The sequence below is a fragment of the Narcine bancroftii genome, chromosome 8 (assembly GCF_036971445.1).
Source record: "Narcine bancroftii isolate sNarBan1 chromosome 8, sNarBan1.hap1, whole genome shotgun sequence".
Lineage (NCBI taxonomy): Eukaryota > Metazoa > Chordata > Chondrichthyes > Torpediniformes > Narcinidae > Narcine > Narcine bancroftii.
The window spans coordinates 33634882-33660758 of NC_091476.1; the positions used below are offsets into that span (position 1 = coordinate 33634882).

The 25877-nt window shown below is 40.8% G+C and overlaps 1 long non-coding RNA gene across 1 annotated transcript; it reads right to left on the reverse strand.

The window, feature by feature from the left end:
• Positions 1-25877, reverse strand: LOC138741708 (uncharacterized). The gene is made up of 3 exons (XR_011343688.1): positions 25759-25877; positions 5554-5610; positions 1-85 (listed from the first exon to the last, which is right to left on the reverse strand). It is a non-coding gene; the product is annotated as an uncharacterized lncRNA (long non-coding RNA).

Consider the following 25877-nt stretch of genomic DNA (forward strand, 5'->3'; position numbering starts at 1 on the left):
ATTACAATAGTCATCGATGAAGATGAATGATCAGACAAAATTCTTGCTTTATATTCTGCTTCCAATATTTTATCCTATATCTGTGCTGAAATAAAAAAAAATAGATCAATTCTAGAATAAGAATCATCTTTATTCAAATAAAAAAGAATAATCCTTTCTCTAGGATGATACCTCCTGTATATATCCACTAAATTTAAATCCTTCATCAAAACTAATATTGCTTTAGCCGTTATAGTTCTTTACACTGCTTTAATTGATCTATCTAATAATGGATCTAAACAAAAATAGTCTCCTCCAACTAAAATATTTTCATACACTTCTGCTAAGTTAATAAAAGTTTCATGAATAAATCTCTCAACATCCACATTAGGGGCAGACAATTTTAAAAGTGTCCATAATTCCAAATATTTTTGGCAATTTACCATCACATATCTTCCTACTGTATCAGCCACAACATTATGAATTTTAATAGGTTAATTCTTTTTTTAAAATCAAAATTACTACTCCAATTTTGTCTTTAATCTGGACAGGAACATACAAACTCATTACTCTCAAAATTTCACCTTTGATGGTCTTCCACTTACTTCGCACATCTTTACCTGAAAAGAACTTATCCAAATCCATACATTCTAGATCCTTTCTCATTTCCTCAAAATTGGTCTTTCTCCAATTTAGAATCTCAACCCAAGGCCCAGACTTATCCTTCTCCATAATTCACTTAAAACTAATGGCATTATGATCGCTGGACCCCAAATGTTCCCCTACACAAACTTCTGAACACTTATCCTGACTTGTTTCCTAATAGGAGATCCATTATTGCACACTCTCTGGTTCATACGACTATATATTAATTTAGAAAACTTTCCTGAACACATTTGACAAACTCCAAGACATCTAGCCCTTTTATTGTATGGGAGTCTCAGTCAATATGTGGAAAGTTAAAATCCCTCTATCACAACTTATGTTTTCTATAGCTCTCAGCTATCTCTCTACAAATTTCCTCCTGCAATTTTCATGGTTATTGTACAGTCTTATAATACAACTCATTGAGTGTGGTCATACATTTTCCATTCCTCAGCTCCACCACATAGCCTCAGCTGATGAGCCCTCTTATCTGTCATACTTGAGCACGCTGTATTTTTCCTGAAGAGAAATGCCACTCATCCCCCTTTCATCCTCCCCCCCCCCCCCCCCCCCCCACTGTTCTATTGCATTTGATAGCATTTGTCAGCCCTGTCCCTCTTGTAAACAGGTTTTACTTATGGCCACAATGTCATAATTGACGTGACTCCAATCCTCTCAGGACATGGAACATATTTTTCTTCTTAACTTTTTTATGCTGTAAAAATGTAGCAAGTTCATCCATCAAAGAGCACGCCCAAATTTAAAAAAAAAGTAATGTTTGAAGGGAAATGTTAATGATATGTTTTGATGAGTTTTCATTTCATCTGAGTGAAGAAAAGTGCAGCCAACAATTTCAGGGGAAATCTTAACACTTTTGTTCCAGCTGTTTGTTAAACGGATGGTGTTCCATTGTGATTGCAACAAGTGCTTAGAAAGGCATCCTGATAAATTACCACATGCTCAGTGATGTGTTGGGAAGTGATGTACCAGCTTCCACCTATGTACAGTTCTCGTTTTATAACAGAATGTTCCATTCATACTTTGATATAGGGTGTCATGTTAAATTCATACTCAGACCCAATTCACATCTATACACATAACTGTAGCAACACTAACATCATAACCCCGTTTATCTGGTAGAAATGACACAGTAGATGTGTTTAATTACAGACCATGAGAATTAAGTGGTTGTTTCAATTCAATCCTAATTTTATAAAGTGTGGTTTTGCACAATAAAATACTTTATTAAATGAAGACAAATATCTAAAGACTGATGTTACACTGATGTCAGATGAAAACACAAAACACTGAAAATGCTGGAATCGAGAGCTAAAAACGAACCTGCTGGAGCAACTCAATGGGTCAGGCAACATCTGTGAAGGGAAATGGCTAGTTGAAGTTTCAGATTAAAACTTTGCTTCAGGACTTAAAGGTTTTTGTCCCAAAATATCAAACCATCCATGGTTGCCTGATTCACTGAGTTAAATGGCAGGTTTTTTTTAATTTTAAATGTTATCTTTATTAATTTTGAATCCTTTGGAAATAAAACAGGTTGGCATAGTTAACATAGTGGCTCGTGCAATGCTGTTTTAGTGCCAGCGCCCCCCAGGTTGTCCAGTGTGCTTTGTGAGACGATGGTTCATTCTTCCTGTGTCTGCGTGGGTTTTCTCCAAGTGCTCTGGTTCCCTCCCACCCTCCAAAACATTTGGGGTCATAAGTTTGTAATTGGATGACATGGGCTTGTGGGCCAGAAGGGCCTTTTAATGGCCTGTAGGTCTAAATACAAATCCCATCCAGTTGCAAGCATTCATCCAACTATGGTCCTGATTGATAAAAATGATTTATTAGGTACAATGTAAAGACAAGCTTGAGAGCAAAGTAACATTTGAAATAGATGAGAACAAGACCAGCAGAAACAATGGCTGTCTGTACCTATAGTGACAAGACTGTAAGGCAGATGCATCACAGCGCAGCATCTGGGAATATGTCAAGAATTGTCCTTCCCCTTATGGTTTGCGGAAACCAAGTTCCTGATAACAAGGAATGCAGGCTGAAGTCTTTCAGAGAGAGTATAGCAGAACAGAGTGAATAAGTTTTACAATTTGGGTGTCTGTGTGATCAAGAAACGACTTAACAAAGAATGATTAACTCAACGGATAAGAAAAAATCCAGGGATAGGAAATGTCTGCGGACATTTGGAGTCAGGACAACTTTAAAAATGATGTGATATTATGTATTTCAAGGGAGAAAGAGTCTGGATGAGGCACCAAGAAGAAGTTGGATATTTGTCCCAAAGAGGTGAGAGGCGGAGATCCAGGTGGAGGAAGAGATCACAAGGAAGGGAAGGGGATGAAATATACAGAAACAGGTAAAGAAAAGATGGAAACAATGTCCTGGATTGGGGTGGAGTTAACTAAAATTGGGGTGGGGGGGGGGAGAGTGATATCATACCATCTGGTTTAAGTCTGACCAGGAACAATATGATGTTTTGTTTCTCAAGTTTACTTTTAGCCTCTCCTTCTCAATAGATGAAGATAAGGAGAGATGTATCTGTGTAGGAATGGTTGGGGGAGTTAAAGTGGTTGGCTGCAGGAAGCTCATGTTTAGACCCACAAACAGTGCAGAGGTCTTTGGTGAAGAGGTCACTCAATCTAAGTTTGGTCGCACTGATGAAGAGAAGCCAAACTGGGTGCACAGAATGCAGTCGGCTGGGTGGGACAATGTGCACGTAAAGCTCTGTCCAACCTGGGTGGAGATGAGGGGGGCAGATGTTGGAACATGATTTTATGTTTAGAGTTGGAAGTGACTTTTTGGGTGAAAGAGTGGGCTGGAAGGGTGATGGGTGAAGAAGGTGAGATGTGGCTGATACTGGGATGATGCTGAATTTGGTAGAATGGTCAAACGATAATACATTGAATGCAGAGGTTAGAAGTGGGGGGGCAGGGGGGAAGAATGAGGACCAGAGAAACTCAGTTTTTTTTCTGCCTAGAGGGAAATGGGTAATGGTAGATGTATGAGAAATAAAGGAGATATGGATGCTGAAATTATCAGTAATAGTAAGGGGAAATCTAAGTTTATTAAATAAAGAGGACATTTTGGATGTATTGGAGTAGAAGGGTTCATTCTGGGAACAGATACAGTTGGGGCAGAGAAATTAGGAGAAAGGGATGGTGTCCTTGAAAGAGATGGAAGGGGGGAGAGATGTATAATTAAGGTCACTGCAATAAACTAAATTCTTAGCAAGAACAACAAGCTCGAATTGTTTTGTTTGAAAAATAATGTTCACAGTGGCCTTGAACTTCTTTGCCTCCTGATAAATCCAAACATTAATGGCTGATGCAAACCACATCTTGGATTAAAAGTCATTACTGCACTCGTGATGTGATGAAGCCTCTTCACTCAGTATTTGGATTTGACATCTTCCTTCTGGATTAGAGAATGTCAGGCACTTCAGACAGGTTGGTGTTGTCACAGAGTAAACTCACTGTAAATTCTGAAAAACTGCACATCTCTTGAATGACAAAAATGAACTAATTTGACTCGGAACCTCCTGCAACTGATTTCTGTCTCATTGCATTAGATCTCATTTCTTTCTCACATTTACTTCCATTAATTGAATTTATATCTTTGCATGTTTTACTGTTTGCTGATCCTCATTTTTAAAAAAACTTACCATATCATCTGAAGAATAACTTTTCATGAACACCTCTCTATATGAGTAGATTTTTTTTATTTGATTCTCTTTTCATTAATCCTTTAGTCCTGATAGTGTTAGGTCTGCTTTGTTCATGAATGAGTGAGACAAACACCAGACTGAGTCGAAATCAGGGTTCTTTGTTCTTTATTACCGGATTGTAACACTTGCGACTAACAATGTTAGTCGGAGAATGCATTCTGCCGTTATCAGCAAAATGGTGATTTTTTATACCCTTGGATACGTGCTTAGAACATCATCATATCATTACTTGTCCAATGACTAAAACTGTTGCTATCCTTTCCCTGCTAGCTTCCTGCCTCTCAATCCATCAATGTCTCTCTTATCTTGTAAGTACAAGGATGCATTCACATCTTGTTACAGCCCTGCCCAGGGTAACTCCTTACACATTCCCATCTCATGATGTTTTACCTTACAATAGGCACAGGAATTTTTCATTCACAGATGCTGACTGGGCTGCAGCGCATTCCAAAAAGATACATGATTTTATATTTTCACTTGCTCTGGTTGATTGAAACAAATCAATTAAATTTATCATGAATGTTTCAGTTGCAATAATGATTCACATTAGGAAGACTTCATGGATCTGCATTGCAGATGAGTCTAGATGCTATTTCCCAGATGAAACATCATCACCAGACAGTTGTAGCTCCTTCATCATGGCATTATGGAATTATGTTTGCAATATTCTTGATTCAATAAATGGCCCTCAAAATGGCACAAGATGGTCTCATTCAATAGGTTTTTTGACAAAGTTGACTGAACAATGTCAGTACTGATGACAAAATTACTTCAGAATATTTCAGGATTCATGCTTAATATCAAAAGGAGGGCAAATATTGAGTATAATATGAGTGTTGTCTGCCTCTCCATGGAAACTAGATTAAATATTGCTCTTGATATTACTGTCCCCACTATTATGTTGCCTGTTGTTAGCCTTCCCTCCATGCAAAGCAATGCAATTTTATCTCACTTCTGATCCATTCTTCAAGTACATTTGAAATGGCAAGTGCCCACAAGTGATGCCCTTCTCTTTGTAAGTTATGTCATTCTTCGTCTTCTGAAAGGATTCGAACAGAAGTGAATATTCATTCCACAATGAACCTCTAGTCGGTTTATGTGGTGTTATTGTCAAAGACAAGTTTGTACTTGGTGTTAAATCCACATTGGTTCCCCACAGATAAATGTCAGTGCAGCGTGACATGAGTTTTTACCTTAAGTGTCAGTGAAGGATTCTGAAAGGAAGCTGCATTGTTTTCTATTCACGGCTTCTGCAATCAACAAGAAATCATTAACCAATGTGTACAGTACAGATATAAAGCATTGTGTTACTTGCATTCTCCACTGATAATGTATATTTTGTTTCTGCATGGTTGGTATTGATACATTCATGTCTGTATGAAATTTTCTTAAGCAAAGAGGATTCAAGGTCTTGGTCTCTGTATGTAGAAATATGGTATGAGTAGGTTAGTAAAATGTAATGACACTCTAAATGACAATGAGATTTCATTTCAGGAAAGTCAGATTATGTAGTATAAAATTAATTAGAAGAAAACTTGCAGTATTTAAATGTTTGGAAGAAATAAACATAATTCAAATGGGTATTGATTCTTTATGATGATTGTGAATCTAAAGCCCTTTTTATGGAATGACACTGCATTGAAGCCAGCTCAATGACGAAAAAAAAGGCAGTCTTACCTTTTATGGAGAAGGCCTATAAGGCTGTTCCAGTGTTACTTTTATGGAGACTGCTGTCGGGAACCATCCGTCGGAGCTAAGGCAGGAGGGGTAAGTGGTGTAGTAGCACTGCCCGTCGCCACGAGGTCAAACATACACACTGAGCAATGGCCATCTTGTTACCCATAAGGCCCCACACAGCTGGAACCACTCCGGGAAACACAGAGCAGTTCCAGCTGCATGGGGGTTTGTAGGCAAAGATGATGGTCAGTGATCCCGCATGAAAACAGACATTCGCATTACAAAACCTGAGACTCCTTCTTCCAGCTCTTATGCTTCTGGAACGCCGAGCCTGGCTCTTCGCTTCTCTCTTTCATCCATCGGACTCCCCGGCTCTGCGTCTCTGTGTCCACTCCTCAGCATTCCTTCTCCTTCCTCCACCCTCTGGCCCCAGTAGGCTCCAACTCCCCTTGCCCTTGCTGGGCCTCCCTGCTCTTTGGCCCAGACTCCCTCCACTCCCACTCACCTTGCACGTCCATTCCCGCTCCTCACTGCCCTCCTGCTCTTCAGTCTCTGTGGTGAAGGAACGAGGGGCGAACAGGAAGAGGACATTTCCAAGTGGCAGGAGGGAGCCCTAACCCCAGAACCAATCACCATGGGATCCCTGGTGGTGGCTCCTGGGTCACAGGCTGATGGCATCATAAGCCTGCCCCTAAGCAGCTACATTCAGCGGCATTGCCTCTATGGAATGACTCGCTTCACCTCTGAGACGACTCCTCGCACCGTTCAGATCAGAATCCACATCCAACTTCCTAGGTCACCATTTTTATAAAGGTAGTTGATTTGATCCACCTTTACATTTGCTTTTATTCCCCCTCAAAGAGGTCAAAGCTGACATCTTGTTCATTGATAATGAGCCATACTCCCAGACGGAGGAGCTGCAGGTGGGTTTTTTCTGTCAGAAGCAGCATGAGGAGTTTCCCACCCCCCCCCCCCCCATTTTGTACAATTCAACTGTTAATCAAAGGACACAATGATGAATCCATGACAAGATTTTCCTTTTCAGCTTGTTTTCGAACAATTAATTTAATACAGTTTGATTTAGATCACTTACATTTGTGCCTTAATATTCCCTGCCCCGAGCAAGTTTCTGTTCCAATTAATTTGGAAACATGTACTACACCAGGCCAACATTTGGGGACAATGAATGTGTTATCAACCAAAGATCAATTTTTACCTCGTCATGTTTTTTTTTTAAAGTAATTGCACAAAGCCAAAAGGCTATCAGTATCAATAAAAAGTAATAACACAATGTCTACTTGAGTTATTTTTTAAATTTTGCATTACTGGAAAAGAGCATGAAATATATTTATTGTTGATAAATACTAACATTATTTATATTTTGTTAGTTCAGAATGAACAATGAAAATAGCTGAATTTGATCGAGTCCACCAAATGTTCAGTTGTTAATATCAGTAAAGTGTTTGTTATTTTCACAAAGGGAACCAATTGAAATGAATGCAGTTAATTCCAGTGGGAAAGGGGATTTGTACAACCAAGTGCTCAGTGTTAGAGACATGTTTTCAAGTGTTTTTCCAGGACAGCTAATAGGTTATTTCCAGGTTTCTGTTATTTGTTCTTTTATCTCCCATGAAAGATTATTGGACTTTCAATTCAGCAATATAACTAGGAAAGTAAAGCCCCTTGAATGCTTGTGATGCATTGTGGATTATTTTAAAAACATCACAAGCATTTTACACTTAATGGAGTGGTGACAAAAGGTAGCCAACAGTTTTCTCAGAAATACCATTTTCAGACATCCATGTATAAATGCTAGAGGGCTCAACTGGTCTTATGGCAACCATAGGAGGTAAAAATATATTACTGACATTTTGGGCCTGAGCCTTTCTTCAAGGTATAATCAAAAAGAAGGCTGGCATAGAGAAAGGTGGAAGAATAGCAGGGGGAAGAGTCCAGACCCACAAGATGTTTAATTGGATATGATGAGGAATGGTGAGCAATGATTTTGGCTTTGTGAAAGGAGACAGAGTTAAAAGAGAAGAGAAAGAAAGATAGAACTAGATGAAAGAAAACAGGAGGATAAAGATGGGGGGGGGGGGTGGTTTAACAGAAGCCAGGGAAGTCTATGTTAATGCCATCCAATTGAAGGGTGCCCAGACAGAAGATGAGGTGTTGTTCCGCCAATGTTCAGGTGGTCTCAGTCTGGCATGGACATGGACAGACATGTCAACAAGGGAGTAGGACAGGGAATTGAAATGGGTAGCCTTACGAGCCCAAAGGACCCCAAAACTCAGCAGCAATAGATATTCACCATGACAAATGGTTACTTAAACAAAAGTTTTTAATTATCTTTAAACATGAAAACAGAATCAAACTTTAAATTATCACTATTAACTCAATTAACCTAAATTAATCCCCTTCTAATTCTAAGCACACGTGCATGTAAATGTGTGTAAATTTAAGAAACTTCTTTGGTTCACAGTTCATTCTCACTTCTCATTCTTCCAAGTTCAATGGTTGCAGACAATTTTTATACTATACACAGAATTTAGCATGTATAAAGTTCAGCAGGCTTTTGTGCTTGAAAAGAAAAGTTTACCACCCAGGAAGGTTCTTGTAGATTTGCAGAGAGAGATGTGTGGTTTCAGGATTTCCACAACTGAGGTACCACCATTAGTCAGCTCAGTATCTTGCTAATGAAACTTGCCCCATCAGGGTTCTCCAGATGATAACCTCTTTCTTTCAGACTACTACAGAGTTCCTTTCTGTTCCACTTATTCCAATAGAAGCATCAGACAGATAGCACTTCCAACCATCTGCCACTCTGGAGTTTCTGTTTCAGTTCCAACAAGCTGCTCCTGCTCGTTACAACAGTGTTTGTCACACACAGTCAAAGATTCCCTTCTGTCTGTCTGTCTCTCACTCTCTGAGACTCAAAACTGCCAGACAGTATGTCCTTCTCTCTCTCACTTGCAGAACCCCTGTCCTTCTCCAGCAAACAATTGGAGTTTGTCTTTTGGTCAATCTGTTGTTTTAGGTAAACAATAACCTCTCAATGACTTTTCTGTGAAGAGGTATTTGGAGACAGTCTGTCTCTTGCTGTGACTTTTAAAGATAATAGTCCATCTATTCAATTCAATTAACAGCCACTTGTGAAATCTCCATAGCATTCTCCATAACTTCTGTAAAGTCACTGAATATGAATTCTTCAGTATTTCAAATATGATCTGTTTTAAAGTGTGTGTATGTATGTATGTATGTAACATTCTCTAATTTTACTAATTTATCTCCCAAAAACATTCCAAATATTCCATCACAGCAACAACTGTGAGATCCACGATATTGCAGTTTACAGAGCTGAGATGCTCAATGAAGTGATCTCACATTCACTGTGTGTTTTTACAATCACAAAGTCTGCAGACTTTCATGGTTCACCTCATTTTAAGAGATCCTGCAACCCTATTCAACAAATGTAAAAATGCAATTGCCGATTTCAATGCATTCCTGACAATCATTTTTTGTAGTTAATATCTGATATAATTATAGAAAATAGCTATCTAATTCATTGGAAACTCCTTCAAGCCCTTGAGAAAACAAATGCAATATATCAAATGAAATGGGCAGAGATGGATGTAAACAAAAGTGATAGAAAGCATGATGTACTTCGATAACATTTCAGAATACTGACCTAGCATGTAAGTGTGAGGCCAAGATCATTTTGAATGGTGACTCTGGGAGCCTGCCCAGAGTGTTCCCAACCTCTTTAATTCCAGCCATCCCAAAAATGTGCAGAATTAAAGCAACACATAAACATGCTGGAGAAACTTAGGTCATGCAGCATCCAGAGAAAGAAAAGGGTTACCAATGTTTGGGGCTTGAGCCCTTTGTCAGGCATGAGTTGAGATTTAAATTCAACTTTTCTTCTCATTATCTAATTTCATTAACTCATAAACTGACATTGCTGACATTCATGTTTCCTGCAGGAGAAATTGGACAGCTCATGATCAACTGACCATTGAATTAACTGACTGGAAATTCCTGGACAGTGGACATAATTTACTGAAAGATACACCCAGAAGATATTTGTCCCAGAAGGTATTTGAAAAGCATTGTCATTGATTGCAAGCCTGTATTGCTTAAACATAGACGGCAGGAGGAAGTTTGATCTTTTCTTTACATTCCCTAGCATGAAAAGCAAAACATGGAAAAGTATGGTTAATGATCATCAGTTTTGGACCAAGCTGCACATTCCTCAAAGCAAATAAAACTCAGTTCAGGCAATGAATGTAGAAATTAAATATTAAGTATCATCCTCCTGTGTTAACTGCCATATTGAAGTTTGGTCGTGGTACCATTATTTCTGAAAGAATTTAGATTAACTTTTTAAAATTTAAATTTAGACATGCAGCATAGGCTATTTCATCTACGAGCCCGTGCTGCGCAATTACACCAATTAACTTACAACCCCCAGTACATTTCAAATAGCAGGAGGAAACAGGAGAGCCGGGGAAACCCATGCAAACAAACTCCTTACAGACAGTGCGGGATTCAAACCTGGGTCCTGATCGCTGGCGCTGTAACTGTGTTGTGCTAACCACTACACCAACTGTGCTGTTCAATAATGGAGAAAAATAGCTTTTGTTTATAGTGTTTTACATCCATGGCTGTAGCCACACCTCAGAATGTCACAAGATTAACTATAAATGTCTCAGAGGTGTGGCTACAGCCATGGATGTAAAAGGCTGGAGCTGGTTTCCAGCCTTTCCCATCCATTTGCACTAAAGGTGGTGTAGCAACAAGGAAATAGACAGTTTTTAAAAAAAATGATAATGCTTACTTCTGAGCTAATAGTTGGCCGATTGAGACAGACATCAAGAGTTGATAGAAGATAATCAATTTGGAGAAAGATGCCCATTTGTCTGTCCAAAACCATCTAGCACACTGAGATGTCAGTGAGGGAATGCTGCCGATTGACAAATTGCAAGCTGTCGAAGGACACATTGAGGCTTGGCATAGCCAATGAGAAAGCTCTGTGGGGAAGGACCATCATCTCACGTCCTTCCGCCACTGGATATTGAAGGGCTGAGAACAGAGGGGAAGGTCCTCAAACAGCGGACAGGGCTATAGGACTGGCAGCATTGCTACATAGAAAATTAGAGGATGAATGTAACAATGTACAGCAAAGGAATGTATGAAAGTGACATTAGAGGGGTGCAAAAAGACTGCACATTTTTCTTTCTGACTTAATTTCATTATGAATAAAATTTATTTTTGGAAAAAAAATTGTTGACCAATTAATAACATCAACAAGCTTGAGAAATATTAGTTGTGGACATTTGCAGAAAAGTTTAAAGTAAAATGTAGATGTGAGGTAAGTTTAAGGGATAGTGGATACTTGGAAAAGTTATGCAACTTGCAGATTTAAACCAGGCAAGTACAATACTTATTTCAGCAAAACTGATTGAAAAAAGTGATAATTTATTAATGTTGACTCATGTCTGGCAAACTAAGTTCTGACCAAAGAAAGCCTTTTATATCAGACAGGTGCAGAAACCTACATTACCTCCGTTTACAGCTAGCTCTCTTTGAACCTATGACACTAATATGAACACTGGATTCAGTTTCCTTATTGGAGACAGAATAGCTATCTGTCCAACAAGCCACAAGGGGAAGACAAAATCACCATTTAAAGAAACCCTATCTCCATGCATGTATCTGCACACCAATTACAGGGAAAAGATTCGCCATGTGTAAGATTGGAGTTTTAACTTCACTTTTACAATTCACATTTAACACAAGAGTGGATAAAACCAACTGTAGAGTTACAGATGAACTCATCGTCATTTGACTGCTGAGTTTGTACCACTTTTTCAAAGATCCTCTTTAATTCTGCAGTTTCTCGGTCATCCTTTCACCTCCAGTTAACCGGCTCCTCAACTTTTTTGGCAACCGTTAACTTTAATCTTGCACCTGTACTAAGAGATACTGAAAGATTTTTTAGCTTACACACAAGATTGCTTTCAAGTGCAAAGAGATGGGATATAACTGCCAAAAGGGATCCAATCAACTGCCTCTGTCTGTTTTCCTTCACGCCTTTCTAGTTCAATAATCCCCTCATGGTCCACATCCAATCTTTTTCACCCAGTTCTATGTTCTACTAGCTGTCTGCCCTCTGCCTTCTCAGGCTTGATGAAAAGTTCTGGCCCAAAACATTGACCACTTCTTTTGTACCAGTGATGCTTCTCAACTCGCTGTGTTCGTCCACTAGATTGTTTTTTGATGCAACTAATTTGATGGTTCCAGCCATTTCTAAAGCATTGATCTTGCAAACAAGTGAAACTTCAATGAAGTTGACATCAAACAAAATTCTGGACCCCAACGTTTTGAGGAAAGATTTTAAAAGCACGATGTTAGGGTTGAATTAATTTCTAACCTTTGACAGATTGCATTGGAAAACTACATTTCTGGGGTCCAAATTATAAAATATATCAAGAATCACTGGTAATATTTTAGGACATCACAGAAGCATTCCAGACAATGGAGCTGCCACACAACTCTAGCAAGCCTGACTGTGAACTGACCTCTAATGTCGTGTACATGGAGTTCACCTATTGTCCTAGTGACCACGAGTTTCCTCCGGCTACTCTGGTTTCTTCCACACGCCAAAAATATGGGAGTCAATCAGTTAAGTTAAATTATATCATGATAAAATTTGGGGAAGAATAAGAATGTTGAATTAGTGGAACTGTGTACTTGATTACTGGAATGAACTTAAAAGTGTAATTATGAGAATGTGACATTATATTTCTGAATAAAGACTGAGGTGCTGACCTCATAAAAAGAGAAGTGCTTCCTACTGTTTTAATCTAACAGCAGTAAATGGAAACATTGGATGAATTTTAATACCGTACAAGTGAAAGTTTTCATCTGGGGCAATGACACTGTAAATATGACAGGTTGAGTTTCTTTTTAATGCCTTATTTGTTATTTCTTCCACAGGGATACTTGTTGTCTTATTCAGGATTTTGTTTACATTTAGTGATAGAGGAATCTGTCGAGCCCACCCCCCGTCATTCAGTATTGAAAAACTATTTTGTATTCAGTTGCAATCATGCTATTTGAAATAAGTCTGACCACTTCAATCATAAACATGACATGAGTAAAATAAAAACATCTTAAATTATTTGAAAGTGATTCATTAATATCCATTGGGACTGTTGTGTCCACTTGAAGAATCCATTATGTTCAGGAAATGAGGCATAAAAGACATAACATTTTACTGTTCAGTCACAGTGTGATACATCACTTTCAGACCACTGGCCTCTCTTGATGTTAATTATATTTCAAATTAATGCAAAGGTTAATTGCTTTTAAGGCCAGTGATGTTAATAGTAACAACAAAGGGCAAACAAATAGGTTGCTTTCCTCACAAGAGGAACATGATTAAAAGAGGAAATTCAATTCATATGAATACAAGAGAAGAACATCTGAAAGTTGCATACAAAGTGGACTTTTATGTAAGAGAATGTAATTGAGGCAGAGAACACCAAACGATTGGGAAACCCAAGACAAAATAGCAGTCAACAATGTGCAGCACTGAGGAAAAGGAGAGACTGGTCCATGAAGAGCATTTTTAATTACACATTGTTAATTGTGGGAACTGTGACTATATAATTTCAGAAACTGTGAACAATTGAGATTTTTTTGAACATTTTATTTAAGAATTTTAAAACCACATCCATGTATACATGTTCAATAAAGCTCCCTTCTCCCCTTCACCCACCTTTCCCCTCAGAATATATCATAAGAACAAAAAAGTAAAGAAAAAGGTTGGGAGAATGTCAAAAATATAAAGAATTAATACTATTAATAAGAGGGATTACCAACAGGCTGGGCTTTCAGAGAGTCCTTCAAATTTTCAAGCCAACGTAATGTGATTGTATTTTTGGATATCTCACAAAGCTATTGTTCATTATTACATGCTGAATAATTAGCTGAGTCAGCAGATGAGGTGAACCAAACAACTTTTCTGTACCAATCAAAGAGAGGGGGGAAGAGAGAGCCCATAGCATGGTGTCTGCTCCCTGCTAGTATTCAATTCAACCAGTGCACCCTTGTGGATCTCACGCATACGCAGGGAGCTGTTGCGAGTACGGTGGCTGCAATGTGATTGTAGTGGGTGCAGAGCAGCCAGTGGTAACGGCTGCCTACATCCCCTTTCTTGAGCAACCCCTCACATACCATAGTATGAGACAATTATAACATTTTAAACATTGCATGGGTAACATTCGAATATCATACAACCAAGCCAGTTCATTCCCGATATTTTGGGTTGGGTTTGCAGATGTGCCTAGCGCATGTCCTATAACAGCACTCTATGGATCTGAAGGCTTCGGGTACCTCATCCTGAAGGTTTGTATTGTCCATTGATTCATGAGTACTGTCCATTGTCTCATTAGTGGTTGCTGGGGGACCTCTACCTGTAGACAGCCGCTGGCATTGGCTGTCTACAGCTATCTTTATTTCTCCCACACCAGTCTATCTTGGAAATATTTGTGATGAAGATCCAGAGCATGGCCAACACTACTTCAAATGATGTTGTAAATATTGTGCCAATCACACAATAAGGAAATTGTGAAAGCCTGTACTTGTCAGAACTTTAGTAGAATGGAACTGTGAAAACAAAGTGGTCCACTACTACTCTGTTTTTCATCCAATGATTACTATGACATGATTTCTGATCATTGAATCATTCTTCACCGTAACACTGAACTGGAGAAGGTACTGAAGAAACCTGAAATATTGTCTCCTGCTAAAGCAACATTATAATGATGGGCATTTCTCTGAACCCTCAATCGTCCCAATTGCTGGCACTATAACAGCATTGCACTAACCACGAGGCCAACCGTGCTGCCCCCTATGCTAACTGTGTCACCCGACACTAACCGTGCCACTCCCAGTTTAGAAAGTAAAAGACATGCATCACATGTCATTACAAAGGTAATAATATAAGACTGAAACAAAACTTTGTAAACTCTCAGCAACTTCTGTGGAAAGAGTAACAGTTAGTATTTCAACTCAAATGCTAGCTGACCTACTGAGTGTTCCTTGCAATTTTTTGTTTTGTTTCAGATGTCCAATATCTTCAGGATTTTTTTTGTGTTTTGTTTTTCAATAAGGTTAGGCAAACTAGCATCAATCTCTAGAAGCACAAGTTAGATTTATCATGATAGGAATTCAATTGCTATTGGTTTTCATTTTGGATTGACAGAATATCAAATAATGAAAAATCCCAATTTATTATTTATTTTTTTGCCAAAAATGACAATGGCTCATTGAAATTGATGGAGACGCTGACAAAATTTAAAAAAAAAAAGTATATTGTGCTATTCCTATACCAGAATCACTAAAACAATGAAATATTGTGATTGACATTATATATGTCAGAAACTGAGGATTATTGAATGCCTAAATATAGGTAAAACCTTTTGCAGGAGTGCTCTTTGGTTTCATTTTTGTTGCCTATTCCTTGAAGAAGAACTCAGGCCCAAAACATCGGCAATATATATTTGTCTCCAAGGGACAGTGAAAGACTGGCTGAGTTCGTCCAGGCTTTTGGTGTGTGTTTTACTAGTGCTCTTTGATTTTGACTATTTGAGATTTTTTTTTAAATGTTGCTAGTAAAACAAATTATTGTTTTAATTATTGATGATAATATGATTTTTATCCATTGTTATTTAAATTATTTTTCTAATTTTTTTTGATAATTGTTTTGATTCTTTTTGTTTGTTTTCCATTTATTCCCACCACCTTTCTTATTCTTTAACCCACCGTATCAGGTGGTTATATATTTATACTGTAAAAGGCTTTTGTGAATGGTTATACTGCCATCTCCTGTTCCACAGTAAAGATGGAGCAATATTCTCAGATGTTGTGATTTCCTAGGAGACAAGATTTTTTTTGTGCAAAGTTCTAAGTCAACAAAATGCAATCCATTTGTCTTTCAGATACAATTCTGATTGACCAATATGATAAGAGAATGTGCAATGATTAGACAGGAAAATCATCCAAATCAATGTTTTCTGAATCTGAATTCAATAAAGACATTCCTTCTTTTCACTTATTTTACTTATTAATTTAAAGTGAAATTGTCACAATTTATATTATGCACCTTTTTCTAGCAAATTTAACATGGTTGTGGTAATGCTTTAACTTGGACTTTCTCCCCAAACACAATCCTAATGCTGGTCAGCATTTCCCTCATAGTAGTTTGGAGCCATGAAATCGATATCAGTCCATATCAACTCTGATTAATTATTTACTCCAGAAATGTTATGATAATTGAGGAAAATAAAACCCTTGACCCTGTAAGAACTTTGTGTTCGGAGATCAAGAGAGGAAGGAAAGGAAAATGATATGGTTCTAAATCTTGATAAGTTGCTCCAGACGCTTGCAGTTACCATCACAGTACTGTCCCGCATCGGACTTGTCAGCCACAAACGAGCCTGCAGCTGACGTGGACTTTTACCCCCTCCATAAATCTTCGTTCGCGAAGCCAAGCCAAAGAAAAAAAAACTTTCCATTGGAGTTTGGTGTCTTTTCGTAGGGAGGCTTTGTTCAATAATTATAATTAACTTGTATTGGACCCATGAACTCTATGTGCCACCTGGACTCTTATTGATGCCATGTTACTTTGCATAGGTACCAACCTTTGAGTGAGATATCTGTCTCAAGTCACATGAACATATCAAAATCATATATATGCAATTATTAAGTACATGTGTATGAATGCACCATGATCGAGAGAAATGCTGTTTTGTAAGAGTGTATACGTGCAGTCAGATGATAATAAATTTAATTTAGAATTGAATATATGGAGACAATCTCAAGGTGTAGCCAATTTTCATGAATGTACTTCCCTTTAGTAACCAAAGGTACACTCCTCTCTCTTGAGTAATGTGCTTTTCATAACATTTTTTCCTCTCTCTGTTCGTGGAACTGAAAGAAAATGGATGGGTCAGAAGGATGCAATTTGACCCATCAGCTTTGTGCTGCTCAACAGAAAGCAGTAAAGACCCTCAACCACAATCCCTCATTCTACAGGTCAGAGATCTTCAAGAAAACATTCATCCACTTTTGATGCAATGACATATTTTTGCCTCTACCATCCTTTTACACAATGTGTTTCAGACTTGTTAGTTTTTTTTTCTCTTTTCTCGCCTTTCATCTACCCTTTTACCAATTACTTTAAATCTTTCATCCTTAAATTTTGACCACTCAGCAATAGGTAATAGATCCCTTCCGATATACCTGAATTTGTTATAATACATACACATCAACTGAGTTTTCACTCAGCCTCCTGGCTTAGAAAAAAGGCCTCATCAGTGTTCATTGTGATTTTATTTTAATGATACAATGTCTGTTTGTGTGTGTGTTCAAAAGCAGTTACCCCTCAGGATGGTTGATTTCCCCTAACACTGCAGTGACATTTTGATCCATATCTCTAAAACTGTTTAGATGCAGCTCAACTTTGTGCCCAAATATGAAGCTACATTAAGTGTTGCAAAGCTGGCCTCCACAGAATACATTTGAAAAGTTGATGAATAATTTGGAAGATGATTCAATTCACATTAAGCTTCAAGATTTGCTCAAGAACCGAGATGCCAAAAATAAGCTTCCAAAATACTGCATATCAGTTAATCACCAAGGCACATAATATTTCAAACAAAAACAATTCTGTGCAAATCTGGAAAACAGAAAACATTGAAAATGCACCCCTCCCTCTCGCCACCCCTCCCTCTCGCCACCCCTCCCTCTCGCCACCCCTCCCTCTCGCCACCCCTCCCTCTCGCCACCCCTCCCTCTCGCCACCCCTCCCTCTCGCCACCCCTCCCTCTCGCCACCCCTCCCTCTCGCCACCCCTCCCTCTCGCCACCCCTCCCTCTCGCCACCCCTCCCTCTCGCCACCCCTCCCTCTCGCCACCCCTCCCTCTCGCCACCCCTCCCTCTCGCCACCCCTCCCTCTCGCCACCCCTCCCTCTCGCCACCCCTCCCTCTCGCCACCCCTCCCTCTCGCCACCCCTCCCTCTCGCCACCCCTCCCTCTCGCCACCCCTCCCTCTCGCCACCCCTCCCTCTCGCCACCCCTCCCTCTCGCCACCCCTCCCTCTCGCCACCCCTCCCTCTCGCCACCCCTCCCTCTCGCCACCCCTCCCTCTCGCCACCCCTCCCTCTCGCCACCCCTCCCTCTCGCCACCCCTCCCTCTCGCCACCCCCTCCCTCTCGCCACCCCCCTCCCTCTCGCCACCCCTCCCTCTCGCCACCCCCTCCCTCTCGCCACCCCTCCCTCTCGCCACCCCTCCCTCTCGCCACCCTCCTCCTCTCGCCACCCCTCCCTCTCGCCACCCCTCCCTCTCGCCACCCCTCCCTCTCGCCACCCCTCCCTCTCGCCACCCCTCCCTCTCGCCACCCCTCCCTCTCGCCACCCCTCCCTCTCGCCACCCCTCCCTCTCGCCACCCCTCCCTCTCGCCACCCCTCCCTCTCGCCACCCCCTCCCTCTCGCCACCCCTCCCTCTCGCCACCCCTCCCTCTCGCCACCCCTCCCTCTCGCCACCCCTCCCTCTCGCCACCCCTCCCTCTCGCCACCCCTCCCTCTCGCCACCCCTCCCTCTCGCCACCCCTCCCTCTCGCCACCCCTCCCTCTCGCCACCCCTCCCTCTCGCCACCCCTCCCTCTCGCCACCCCTCCCTCTCGCCACCCCTCCCTCTCGCCACCCCTCCCTCTCGCCACCCCTCCCTCTCGCCACCCCTCCCTCTCGCCACCCCTCCCTCTCGCCACCCCTCCCTCTCGCCACCCCTCCCTCTCGCCACCCCTCCCTCTCGCCACCCCTCCCTCTCGCCACCCCTCCCTCTCGCCACCCCTCCCTCTCGCCACCCCTCCCTCTCGCCACCCCTCCCTCTCGCCACCCCTCCCTCTCGCCACCCCTCCCTCTCGCCACCCCTCCCTCTCGCCACCCCTCCCTCTCGCCACCCCTCCCTCTCGCCACCCCTCCCTCTCGCCACCCCTCCCTCTCGCCACCCCTCCCTCTCGCCACCCCTCCCTCTCGCCACCCCTCCCTCTCGCCACCCCTCCCTCTCGCCACCCCCTCCCTCTCGCCACCCCTCCCTCTCGCCACCCCTCCCTCTCGCCACCCCTCCCTCTCGCCACCCCTCCCTCTCGCCACCCCTCCCTCTCGCCACCCTCGCCCGCCCCGCACCCTCCCCCTCCCGCTCTCCGTCTCCCTCCCGCTCTCCGTCTCCCTCCCGCTCTCCGTCTCCCTCCCGCTCTCCGTCTCCCTCCCGCTCTCCGTCTCCCTCCCTCTCTCCGTCTCTCTCCCTCTCTCCGTCTCTCTCCCTCTCTCCGTATCTCTCTCTCTCCGTATCTCTCTCTCTCCGTATCTCTCTCTCTCCGTATCTCTCTCTCTCCGTATCTCTCTCTCTCCGTATCTCTCTCTCCGTATCTCTCTCTCTCTCTGTATCTCTCTCTCTCTGTATCTCTCTCTCTCTGTATCTCTCTCTCTCTGTATCTCTCTCTCTCTGTATCTCTCTCTCTCTGTATCTCTCTCTCTCTGTATCTCTCTCTCTGTATCTCTCTCTCTGTATCTCTCTCTCTCTGTATCTCTCTCTCTCTGTATCTCTCTCTCTCTGTATCTCTCTCTCTCTGTATCTCTCTCTCTGTATCTCTCTCTCTCTGTATCTCTCTCTCTGTATCTCTCTCTCTGTATCTCTCTCTCTCTGTATCTCTCTCTCTCTCTGTATCTCTCTCTCTCTGTATCTCTGTATCTCTCTCTCTCTGTATCTCTCTCTCTGTATCTCTCTCTCTGTATCTCTCTCTCTGTATCTCTCTCTCTGTATCTCTCTCTCTGTATCTCTCTCTCTGTATCTCTCTCTCTGTATCTCTCTCTCTGTATCTCTCTCTCTGTATCTCTCTCTCTGTATCTCTCTCTGTATCTCTCTCTCTGTATCTCTCTCTCTGTATCTCTGTATCTCTGTATCTCTCTCTCTGTATCTCTCTCTCTGTATCTCTGTATCTCTGTATCTCTCTCTCTGTATCTCTCTCTCTGTATCTCTCTCTCTGTATCTCTCTCTCTGTATCTCTCTCTCTGTATCTCTCTCTCTGTATCTCTCTCTCTGTATCTCTCTCTCTGTATCTCTCTCTCTGTATCTCTCTCTCTGTATCTCTCTCTCTGTATCTCTCTCTGTATCTCTCTCTCTGTATCTCTCTCTCTGTATCTCTCTCTCTGTATCTCTCTCTCTGTATCTCTCTCTCTGTATCTCTCTCTCTGTATCTCTCTCTCTGTATCTCTCTCTCTGTATCTCTCTCTCTGTATCTCTCTCTCTGTATCTCTCTCTCTGTATCTCTCTCTCTGTATCTCTCTCTCTGTATCTCTCTCTCTGTATCTCTCTCTCTGTATCTCTCTCTCTGTATCTCTCTCTCTGTATCTCTCTCTCTGTATCTCTCTCTCTGTATCTCTCTCTCTGTATCTCTCTCTCTGTATCTCTCTCTCTGTATCTCTCTCTCTGTATCTCTCTCTCTGTATCTCTCTCTCTGAATCTCTCTCTCTGTATCTCTCTCTCTGTATCTCTCTCTCTGTATCTCTCTCTCTGTATCTCTCTCTCTGTATCTCTCTCTCTCTGTATCTCTCTCTCTCTGTATCTCTCTCTCTCTGTATCTCTCTCTCTCTGTATCTCTCTCTCTCTGTATCTCTCTCTCTCTGTATCTCTCTCTCTCTGTATCTCTCTCTCTCTGTATCTCTCTCTCTCTGTATCTCTCTCTCTCTGTATCTCTCTCTCTCTGTATCTCTCTCTCTCTGTATCTCTCTCTCTCTGTATCTCTCTCTCTCTGTATCTCTCTCTCTCTGTATCTCTCTCTCTCTGTATCTCTCTCTCTCTGTATCTCTCTCTCTCTGTATCTCTCTCTCTCTGTATCTCTCTCTCTCTGTATCTCTCTCTCTCTGTATCTCTCTCTCTCTGTATCTCTCTCTCTCTGTATCTCTCTCTCTCTGTATCTCTCTCTCTCTGTATCTCTCTCTCTCTGTATCTCTCTCTCTCTGTATCTCTCTCTCTCTGTATCTCTCTCTCTCTGTATCTCTCTCTCTTGAAAGCTGTTCACTGATCTACATAGACCTTCTGATGATAATTCAGGTACTGATAACAATCTCTTGTAATTTATTTAATTAACAATAATTAACAGCTTCTCTTGTCATTATTAATATTCCAAGTAAATATTATTTCTGAAATAACTGACTTGAAATGTTAATCATGAACCTATCCTAATTAAAAATAATATTGACTGACCTTGAACATAGAGCATAGTACAGGCCATTCAGCCCTAATATTTTGCTGACCCATGTTTACATACAAAACAAACCTTCCCAACTTCATAATGCTCTTATTTTCTTTCATCCATGTACCTGTCAAAGAGTCCCCATAGATCCAGCCTCTACTACCACACATGGCAATGCATTCTAAACACCCACCACTCTGTAAAAACTTACCTTTGATGTCTCCCCTAAACGTTGCTCTCTTCACTTTGTACAGATGTCCTCTGGTGCTTGCTACTCCTGCCCTGTGAAAATGGTGATGATTGAGTACCTTATATATGCCTGTCAAAATCTTGTAGTCCTCTATTAAGTCACCCCTCATCCTTCTTCACTCCAATAAAAAAAAACCCTGATAACCTTGCCTCATTAGATAGATTTTCCAATCCAGGCCACATCCTGGTAAATCTTCTCTGCACTCTCTCCATGGCTTTGACATCTTTTGTGTAATGAGGTGACCAGAACTGAACACAATATTATAAGTGGGTCCTCACCAGAGATTTTTATAACTCTAACATTGCATCATAACTCTTGAACTCAATCCCCTGATAAATGAAGCCAGCATCCCATAGGCCTTTTTAACTGTCCTATCAAACTGCAGGTGATTTCTCACACACTTCCTTCAGGGTCTTTTGAGTCGGTAGGGGGTTGGACTGTTTGGGTTACAACCATCATCCAGCACAAATTTGTCTACTTATATATTCATATTTTTAAATTTTGTATTTGACTACATGTCTGGTCTAAAACATTTTAAATAAAATATTCAACAAAAATCCTGCAAGGTGACCTTATGAGATCTATGGATTTGGACCCCAAAGTCCCTCTGTTCATCCATACTATAAAATATCCTACCATTAACCATGAACTCTGCCTTCGTTAGACTGCCAAAATTCAGCACCTCACACTCCAGATTGAACTCCATCTGCCACATTTCTGCCCAAATCTGCATCCTTTCAATATCCTGTTGTAACCTATGAGAGCCTTCAGCATTATCCACAACACTTCCAGCCTTTGTATCACCTGCAAACCTACTGACGCATCCTCTACTTCTAAAGCAGCAGGGTTCTTGAACAGATCCCTGAACAACTCCATTCGTCACTGCCCTCCAGGAAGAATACATATCATCTACTACTACCCTCTGCTTTCAGCAGACAAGCCAATTTTGAATCCACAAGCCAAGATTCCATAGATCCCATGACTCAAGACTTTCTGAATGAGTCTACCATGGGGGACCTTATCAAATGCCTTCCTAAAATCCACATACACCACATCTTCTGCCCCTACTTTCAAAAGAGATTGGAAGTTGCAAAAGAAATTGATGAATCTTTCCACATTTTCTTGCTTTTATTATAATTACCTAAACCCCTGAGTTCAAGAAAGTATCATTTTAAGTTCAGGACAATAGCAAAGAGTTAATTAATATCAATGATATGCAGATGTTGATCTGTAATTCCTTGAATAAATAATAGAGGTTGTTCATTTTGCTCTGTTTTAGGAATTAAATTACATTGAAATGAATGAAACTACATTTTCCAAGTAGCAGCCACAATTAATTTTTATGTTCAGAAAACATGCAAGGATGAATTTCTAACCAGAAGGGTTTCCCTGATGAATGAAGCTTGATATGAGTAAATTAAGACTGACATGAAAGTTAAGCAAATGAGATTCTTTTTTTTTTTAATATCTGCAGATGCTGGATAACAGAAATAAAAATAAAAGATAGATCTGAACAGTACAGGAACAGCCCCTTTGGTCTACAGAGTCTGCAAAGCCAAAATTGAACTCAATTTCTTCTGCCTGCAAATGAATTATTAACATCCCATACTTGGAGTCATTCCCCCCCCCCCCCCCCACTTCCTATCCCATCTGCAACCCGGTTATGAAGAACAACAACACAGAGAATGCTTGAATTCTGTCTCTCAGGTCCTCTGTGTGATGTATCTTTTATTATAATAAAGTATCACGGGTTCTTTTAAAAAAATATATATTTAGCTAAAGAACTCACTCAGGATTATGTGGAGGCATCCATCTTGAATCCAACTGAAAATGTCCACCAAGCCATCTCTGACTCCCTCTAGTGGTCAGGATGATCTCCATCACTACATCCCCTTTCTTTGAGATGTTTAATCTAACAACATGACACACTAACACAGAATTCAATTCAATTTAAAGTTCAACACAAGAGTAAACACAACATCAGCAGCACTACTTATTATGGGTACAGTTTTTTTTCCTTTAGAGATTCAGCCTATTAGGTGCTTTGATAACACATGTGGATCTTCTTAACACAGGTGCTTGCATCAGCTCCACTGGTCCACTACAGTCTAGCACTGGTGGTGTTTCCTCTGTTGCTGTGCAGGCTGGATCTTCTGCATTTGCTTGTTCCTGCAATGTCTCTTGCATTTTCACCAGGCTCTTTTGATTTCTCCTCAGAATTTGACCGTTCTCTGTTCAACCTCAAGTTGATCCTCTGACACAGTGGAGGATCTTGGATTTACTTCCTCCAGAACAGTGGCATTTTTGTCCCAAGTGTTGGAATCTCTGAGTCTCACTGTGTACATGCTGTGCCAGTGGCTTTAAGTTTCTTACTGACTTGTTATAGTTTGCTTTTTTTGTCACCATTGCAGATGCTTTTTTTTCCCATTTGACACCCATGTTCTTCTTTGGGTCTGCAGAGATTGGAAGTGTGGTGCATAGTCTACCACTCATTAGAAGCTCAGCAGGTGACATGCCATGTTCAATAGCGAAGCTCTGTAACTGAGTAGAGCCAGATACAGATCTGAATCACTGTTTAGTGCCTTCTTGAGCAAGTGTTTAACTATGAATTCCTTTCTCTGCTTTACCGTTTGACTGTGGATGCAGAGGACGAAGTCACATGGTGAAAATTATACTCCTGCAAAGTTCTGGAATTCTTTACAGCTGTAGCATGGTCCATTGTCACTGTAGACAATTTGAGGAATTCTATGTCTTCCAAAGATCAATTTCATATTTATTCACATAAGCAGCTGACACGTCAGGAAGCAAAGCACAAAATTCTGTAGACAAAGTTAATCTGTGATCCCCTGTCACATTGTGATATTCTAAAATGATTCACTGGGCTAAAAGGAGACAGGCAAAAAGGTAGAGGATTGACAGGAAAGCTTTGAAAATCAATGACATGAGGCAGTTTCGGCCAAAGTTCTCAGCTCTGATCTGGCCCAGGAATGAATAATTGAAATTATAAACTCTGGAAATAAAATGATTGGCAACAACCTCAATTTGTTTTCCAACATGATACAAATGTTCAGTAAATGTGTCCAAATTATATTTTTAAAATCTTGTTGGCCTAATTTCAAGATATTGAATCTGTTCTCCCTCATTGCCATGAATACGTTACTTTAGCATGCTAATTCAAATATTTTTCACCTCTTGTTATTTGCCCAACATTTCTGATTGGTTTCAGCTCACATGTACAGCTTCTGTTTACAAACAACACATTGTGTTTTCAACAAGAACTGTGCAAATAAATATTTTGTTTGGAATTTGAATCATTTCTAAGGAGGAAGCAGTTAACTGAATTACATTGAAATACAAGTATTGGATTACGATGGGTCTGGAAATGATTTTCAGTGTTTGGAGCATGAATACTCAGTGATGTACCCATTGAATTATTCTACCTCCAACTGATATCAAAGCAAGCAGACCCAAAGAAACTCTTTGATCTGTCATGGGACACATGTTGATCCTGGTGTTCTCTGCAGGAAGGGCTACAAGAGATGTTGTCTAGGGAAGAGTCAGTGCTTCCCACTTCTCTGATTCGAATCTGAACATCTGCTGCATGAATTAGTATGGAGGAAATTCAAGGGGCATCAAACAGAAATGAAGCCATGGAAGGAAATACTTCCTGTGCAGGTTTGACAACAGACAATGATGAAGACATTCAGAACCACTGAAGACATTCAGAACCACTGAAGATGATCTCTACATGGTAAGGATTATGCACCAACTTCTCAGCATGAACTCTGCCACATGAAAGATGGTTGGTGTGATAGCAGACCATCTATTCTGCACTTATTTCCCCTCTACCTGAAATGGGATCCTCAGGTAAACAATTTGGTCCTGACAATGTTTCCTTTGCCACCTGTAATGGGTCTGTGTTAATATTAACACTAGTTTTAGGTTAAGCTATATTTCTTATAAATATGTCTTAAGTAATGTCGTGGATTTGGAACAGGGTTACACACACCCAGACAATACATGCAATAGTGATGTCATCTTTCAGACTCGTGGCATCTACAAGTCAGGGGTATGAAGATTACATGATTTCCTATAAACTTTTGCGAACAGTAAATGGTCACATGATTTCAAAAAAATTGGAACTAACCTCATTGATAATGAAAATGTCAAGATTTGAAGAAATATATTGTCAAATTCAAACATTTTGAATCAGAAGGCTGCTGGAAGTGAAAAGTCAAGACCCTGGAGCACACACAGGAGTACGAC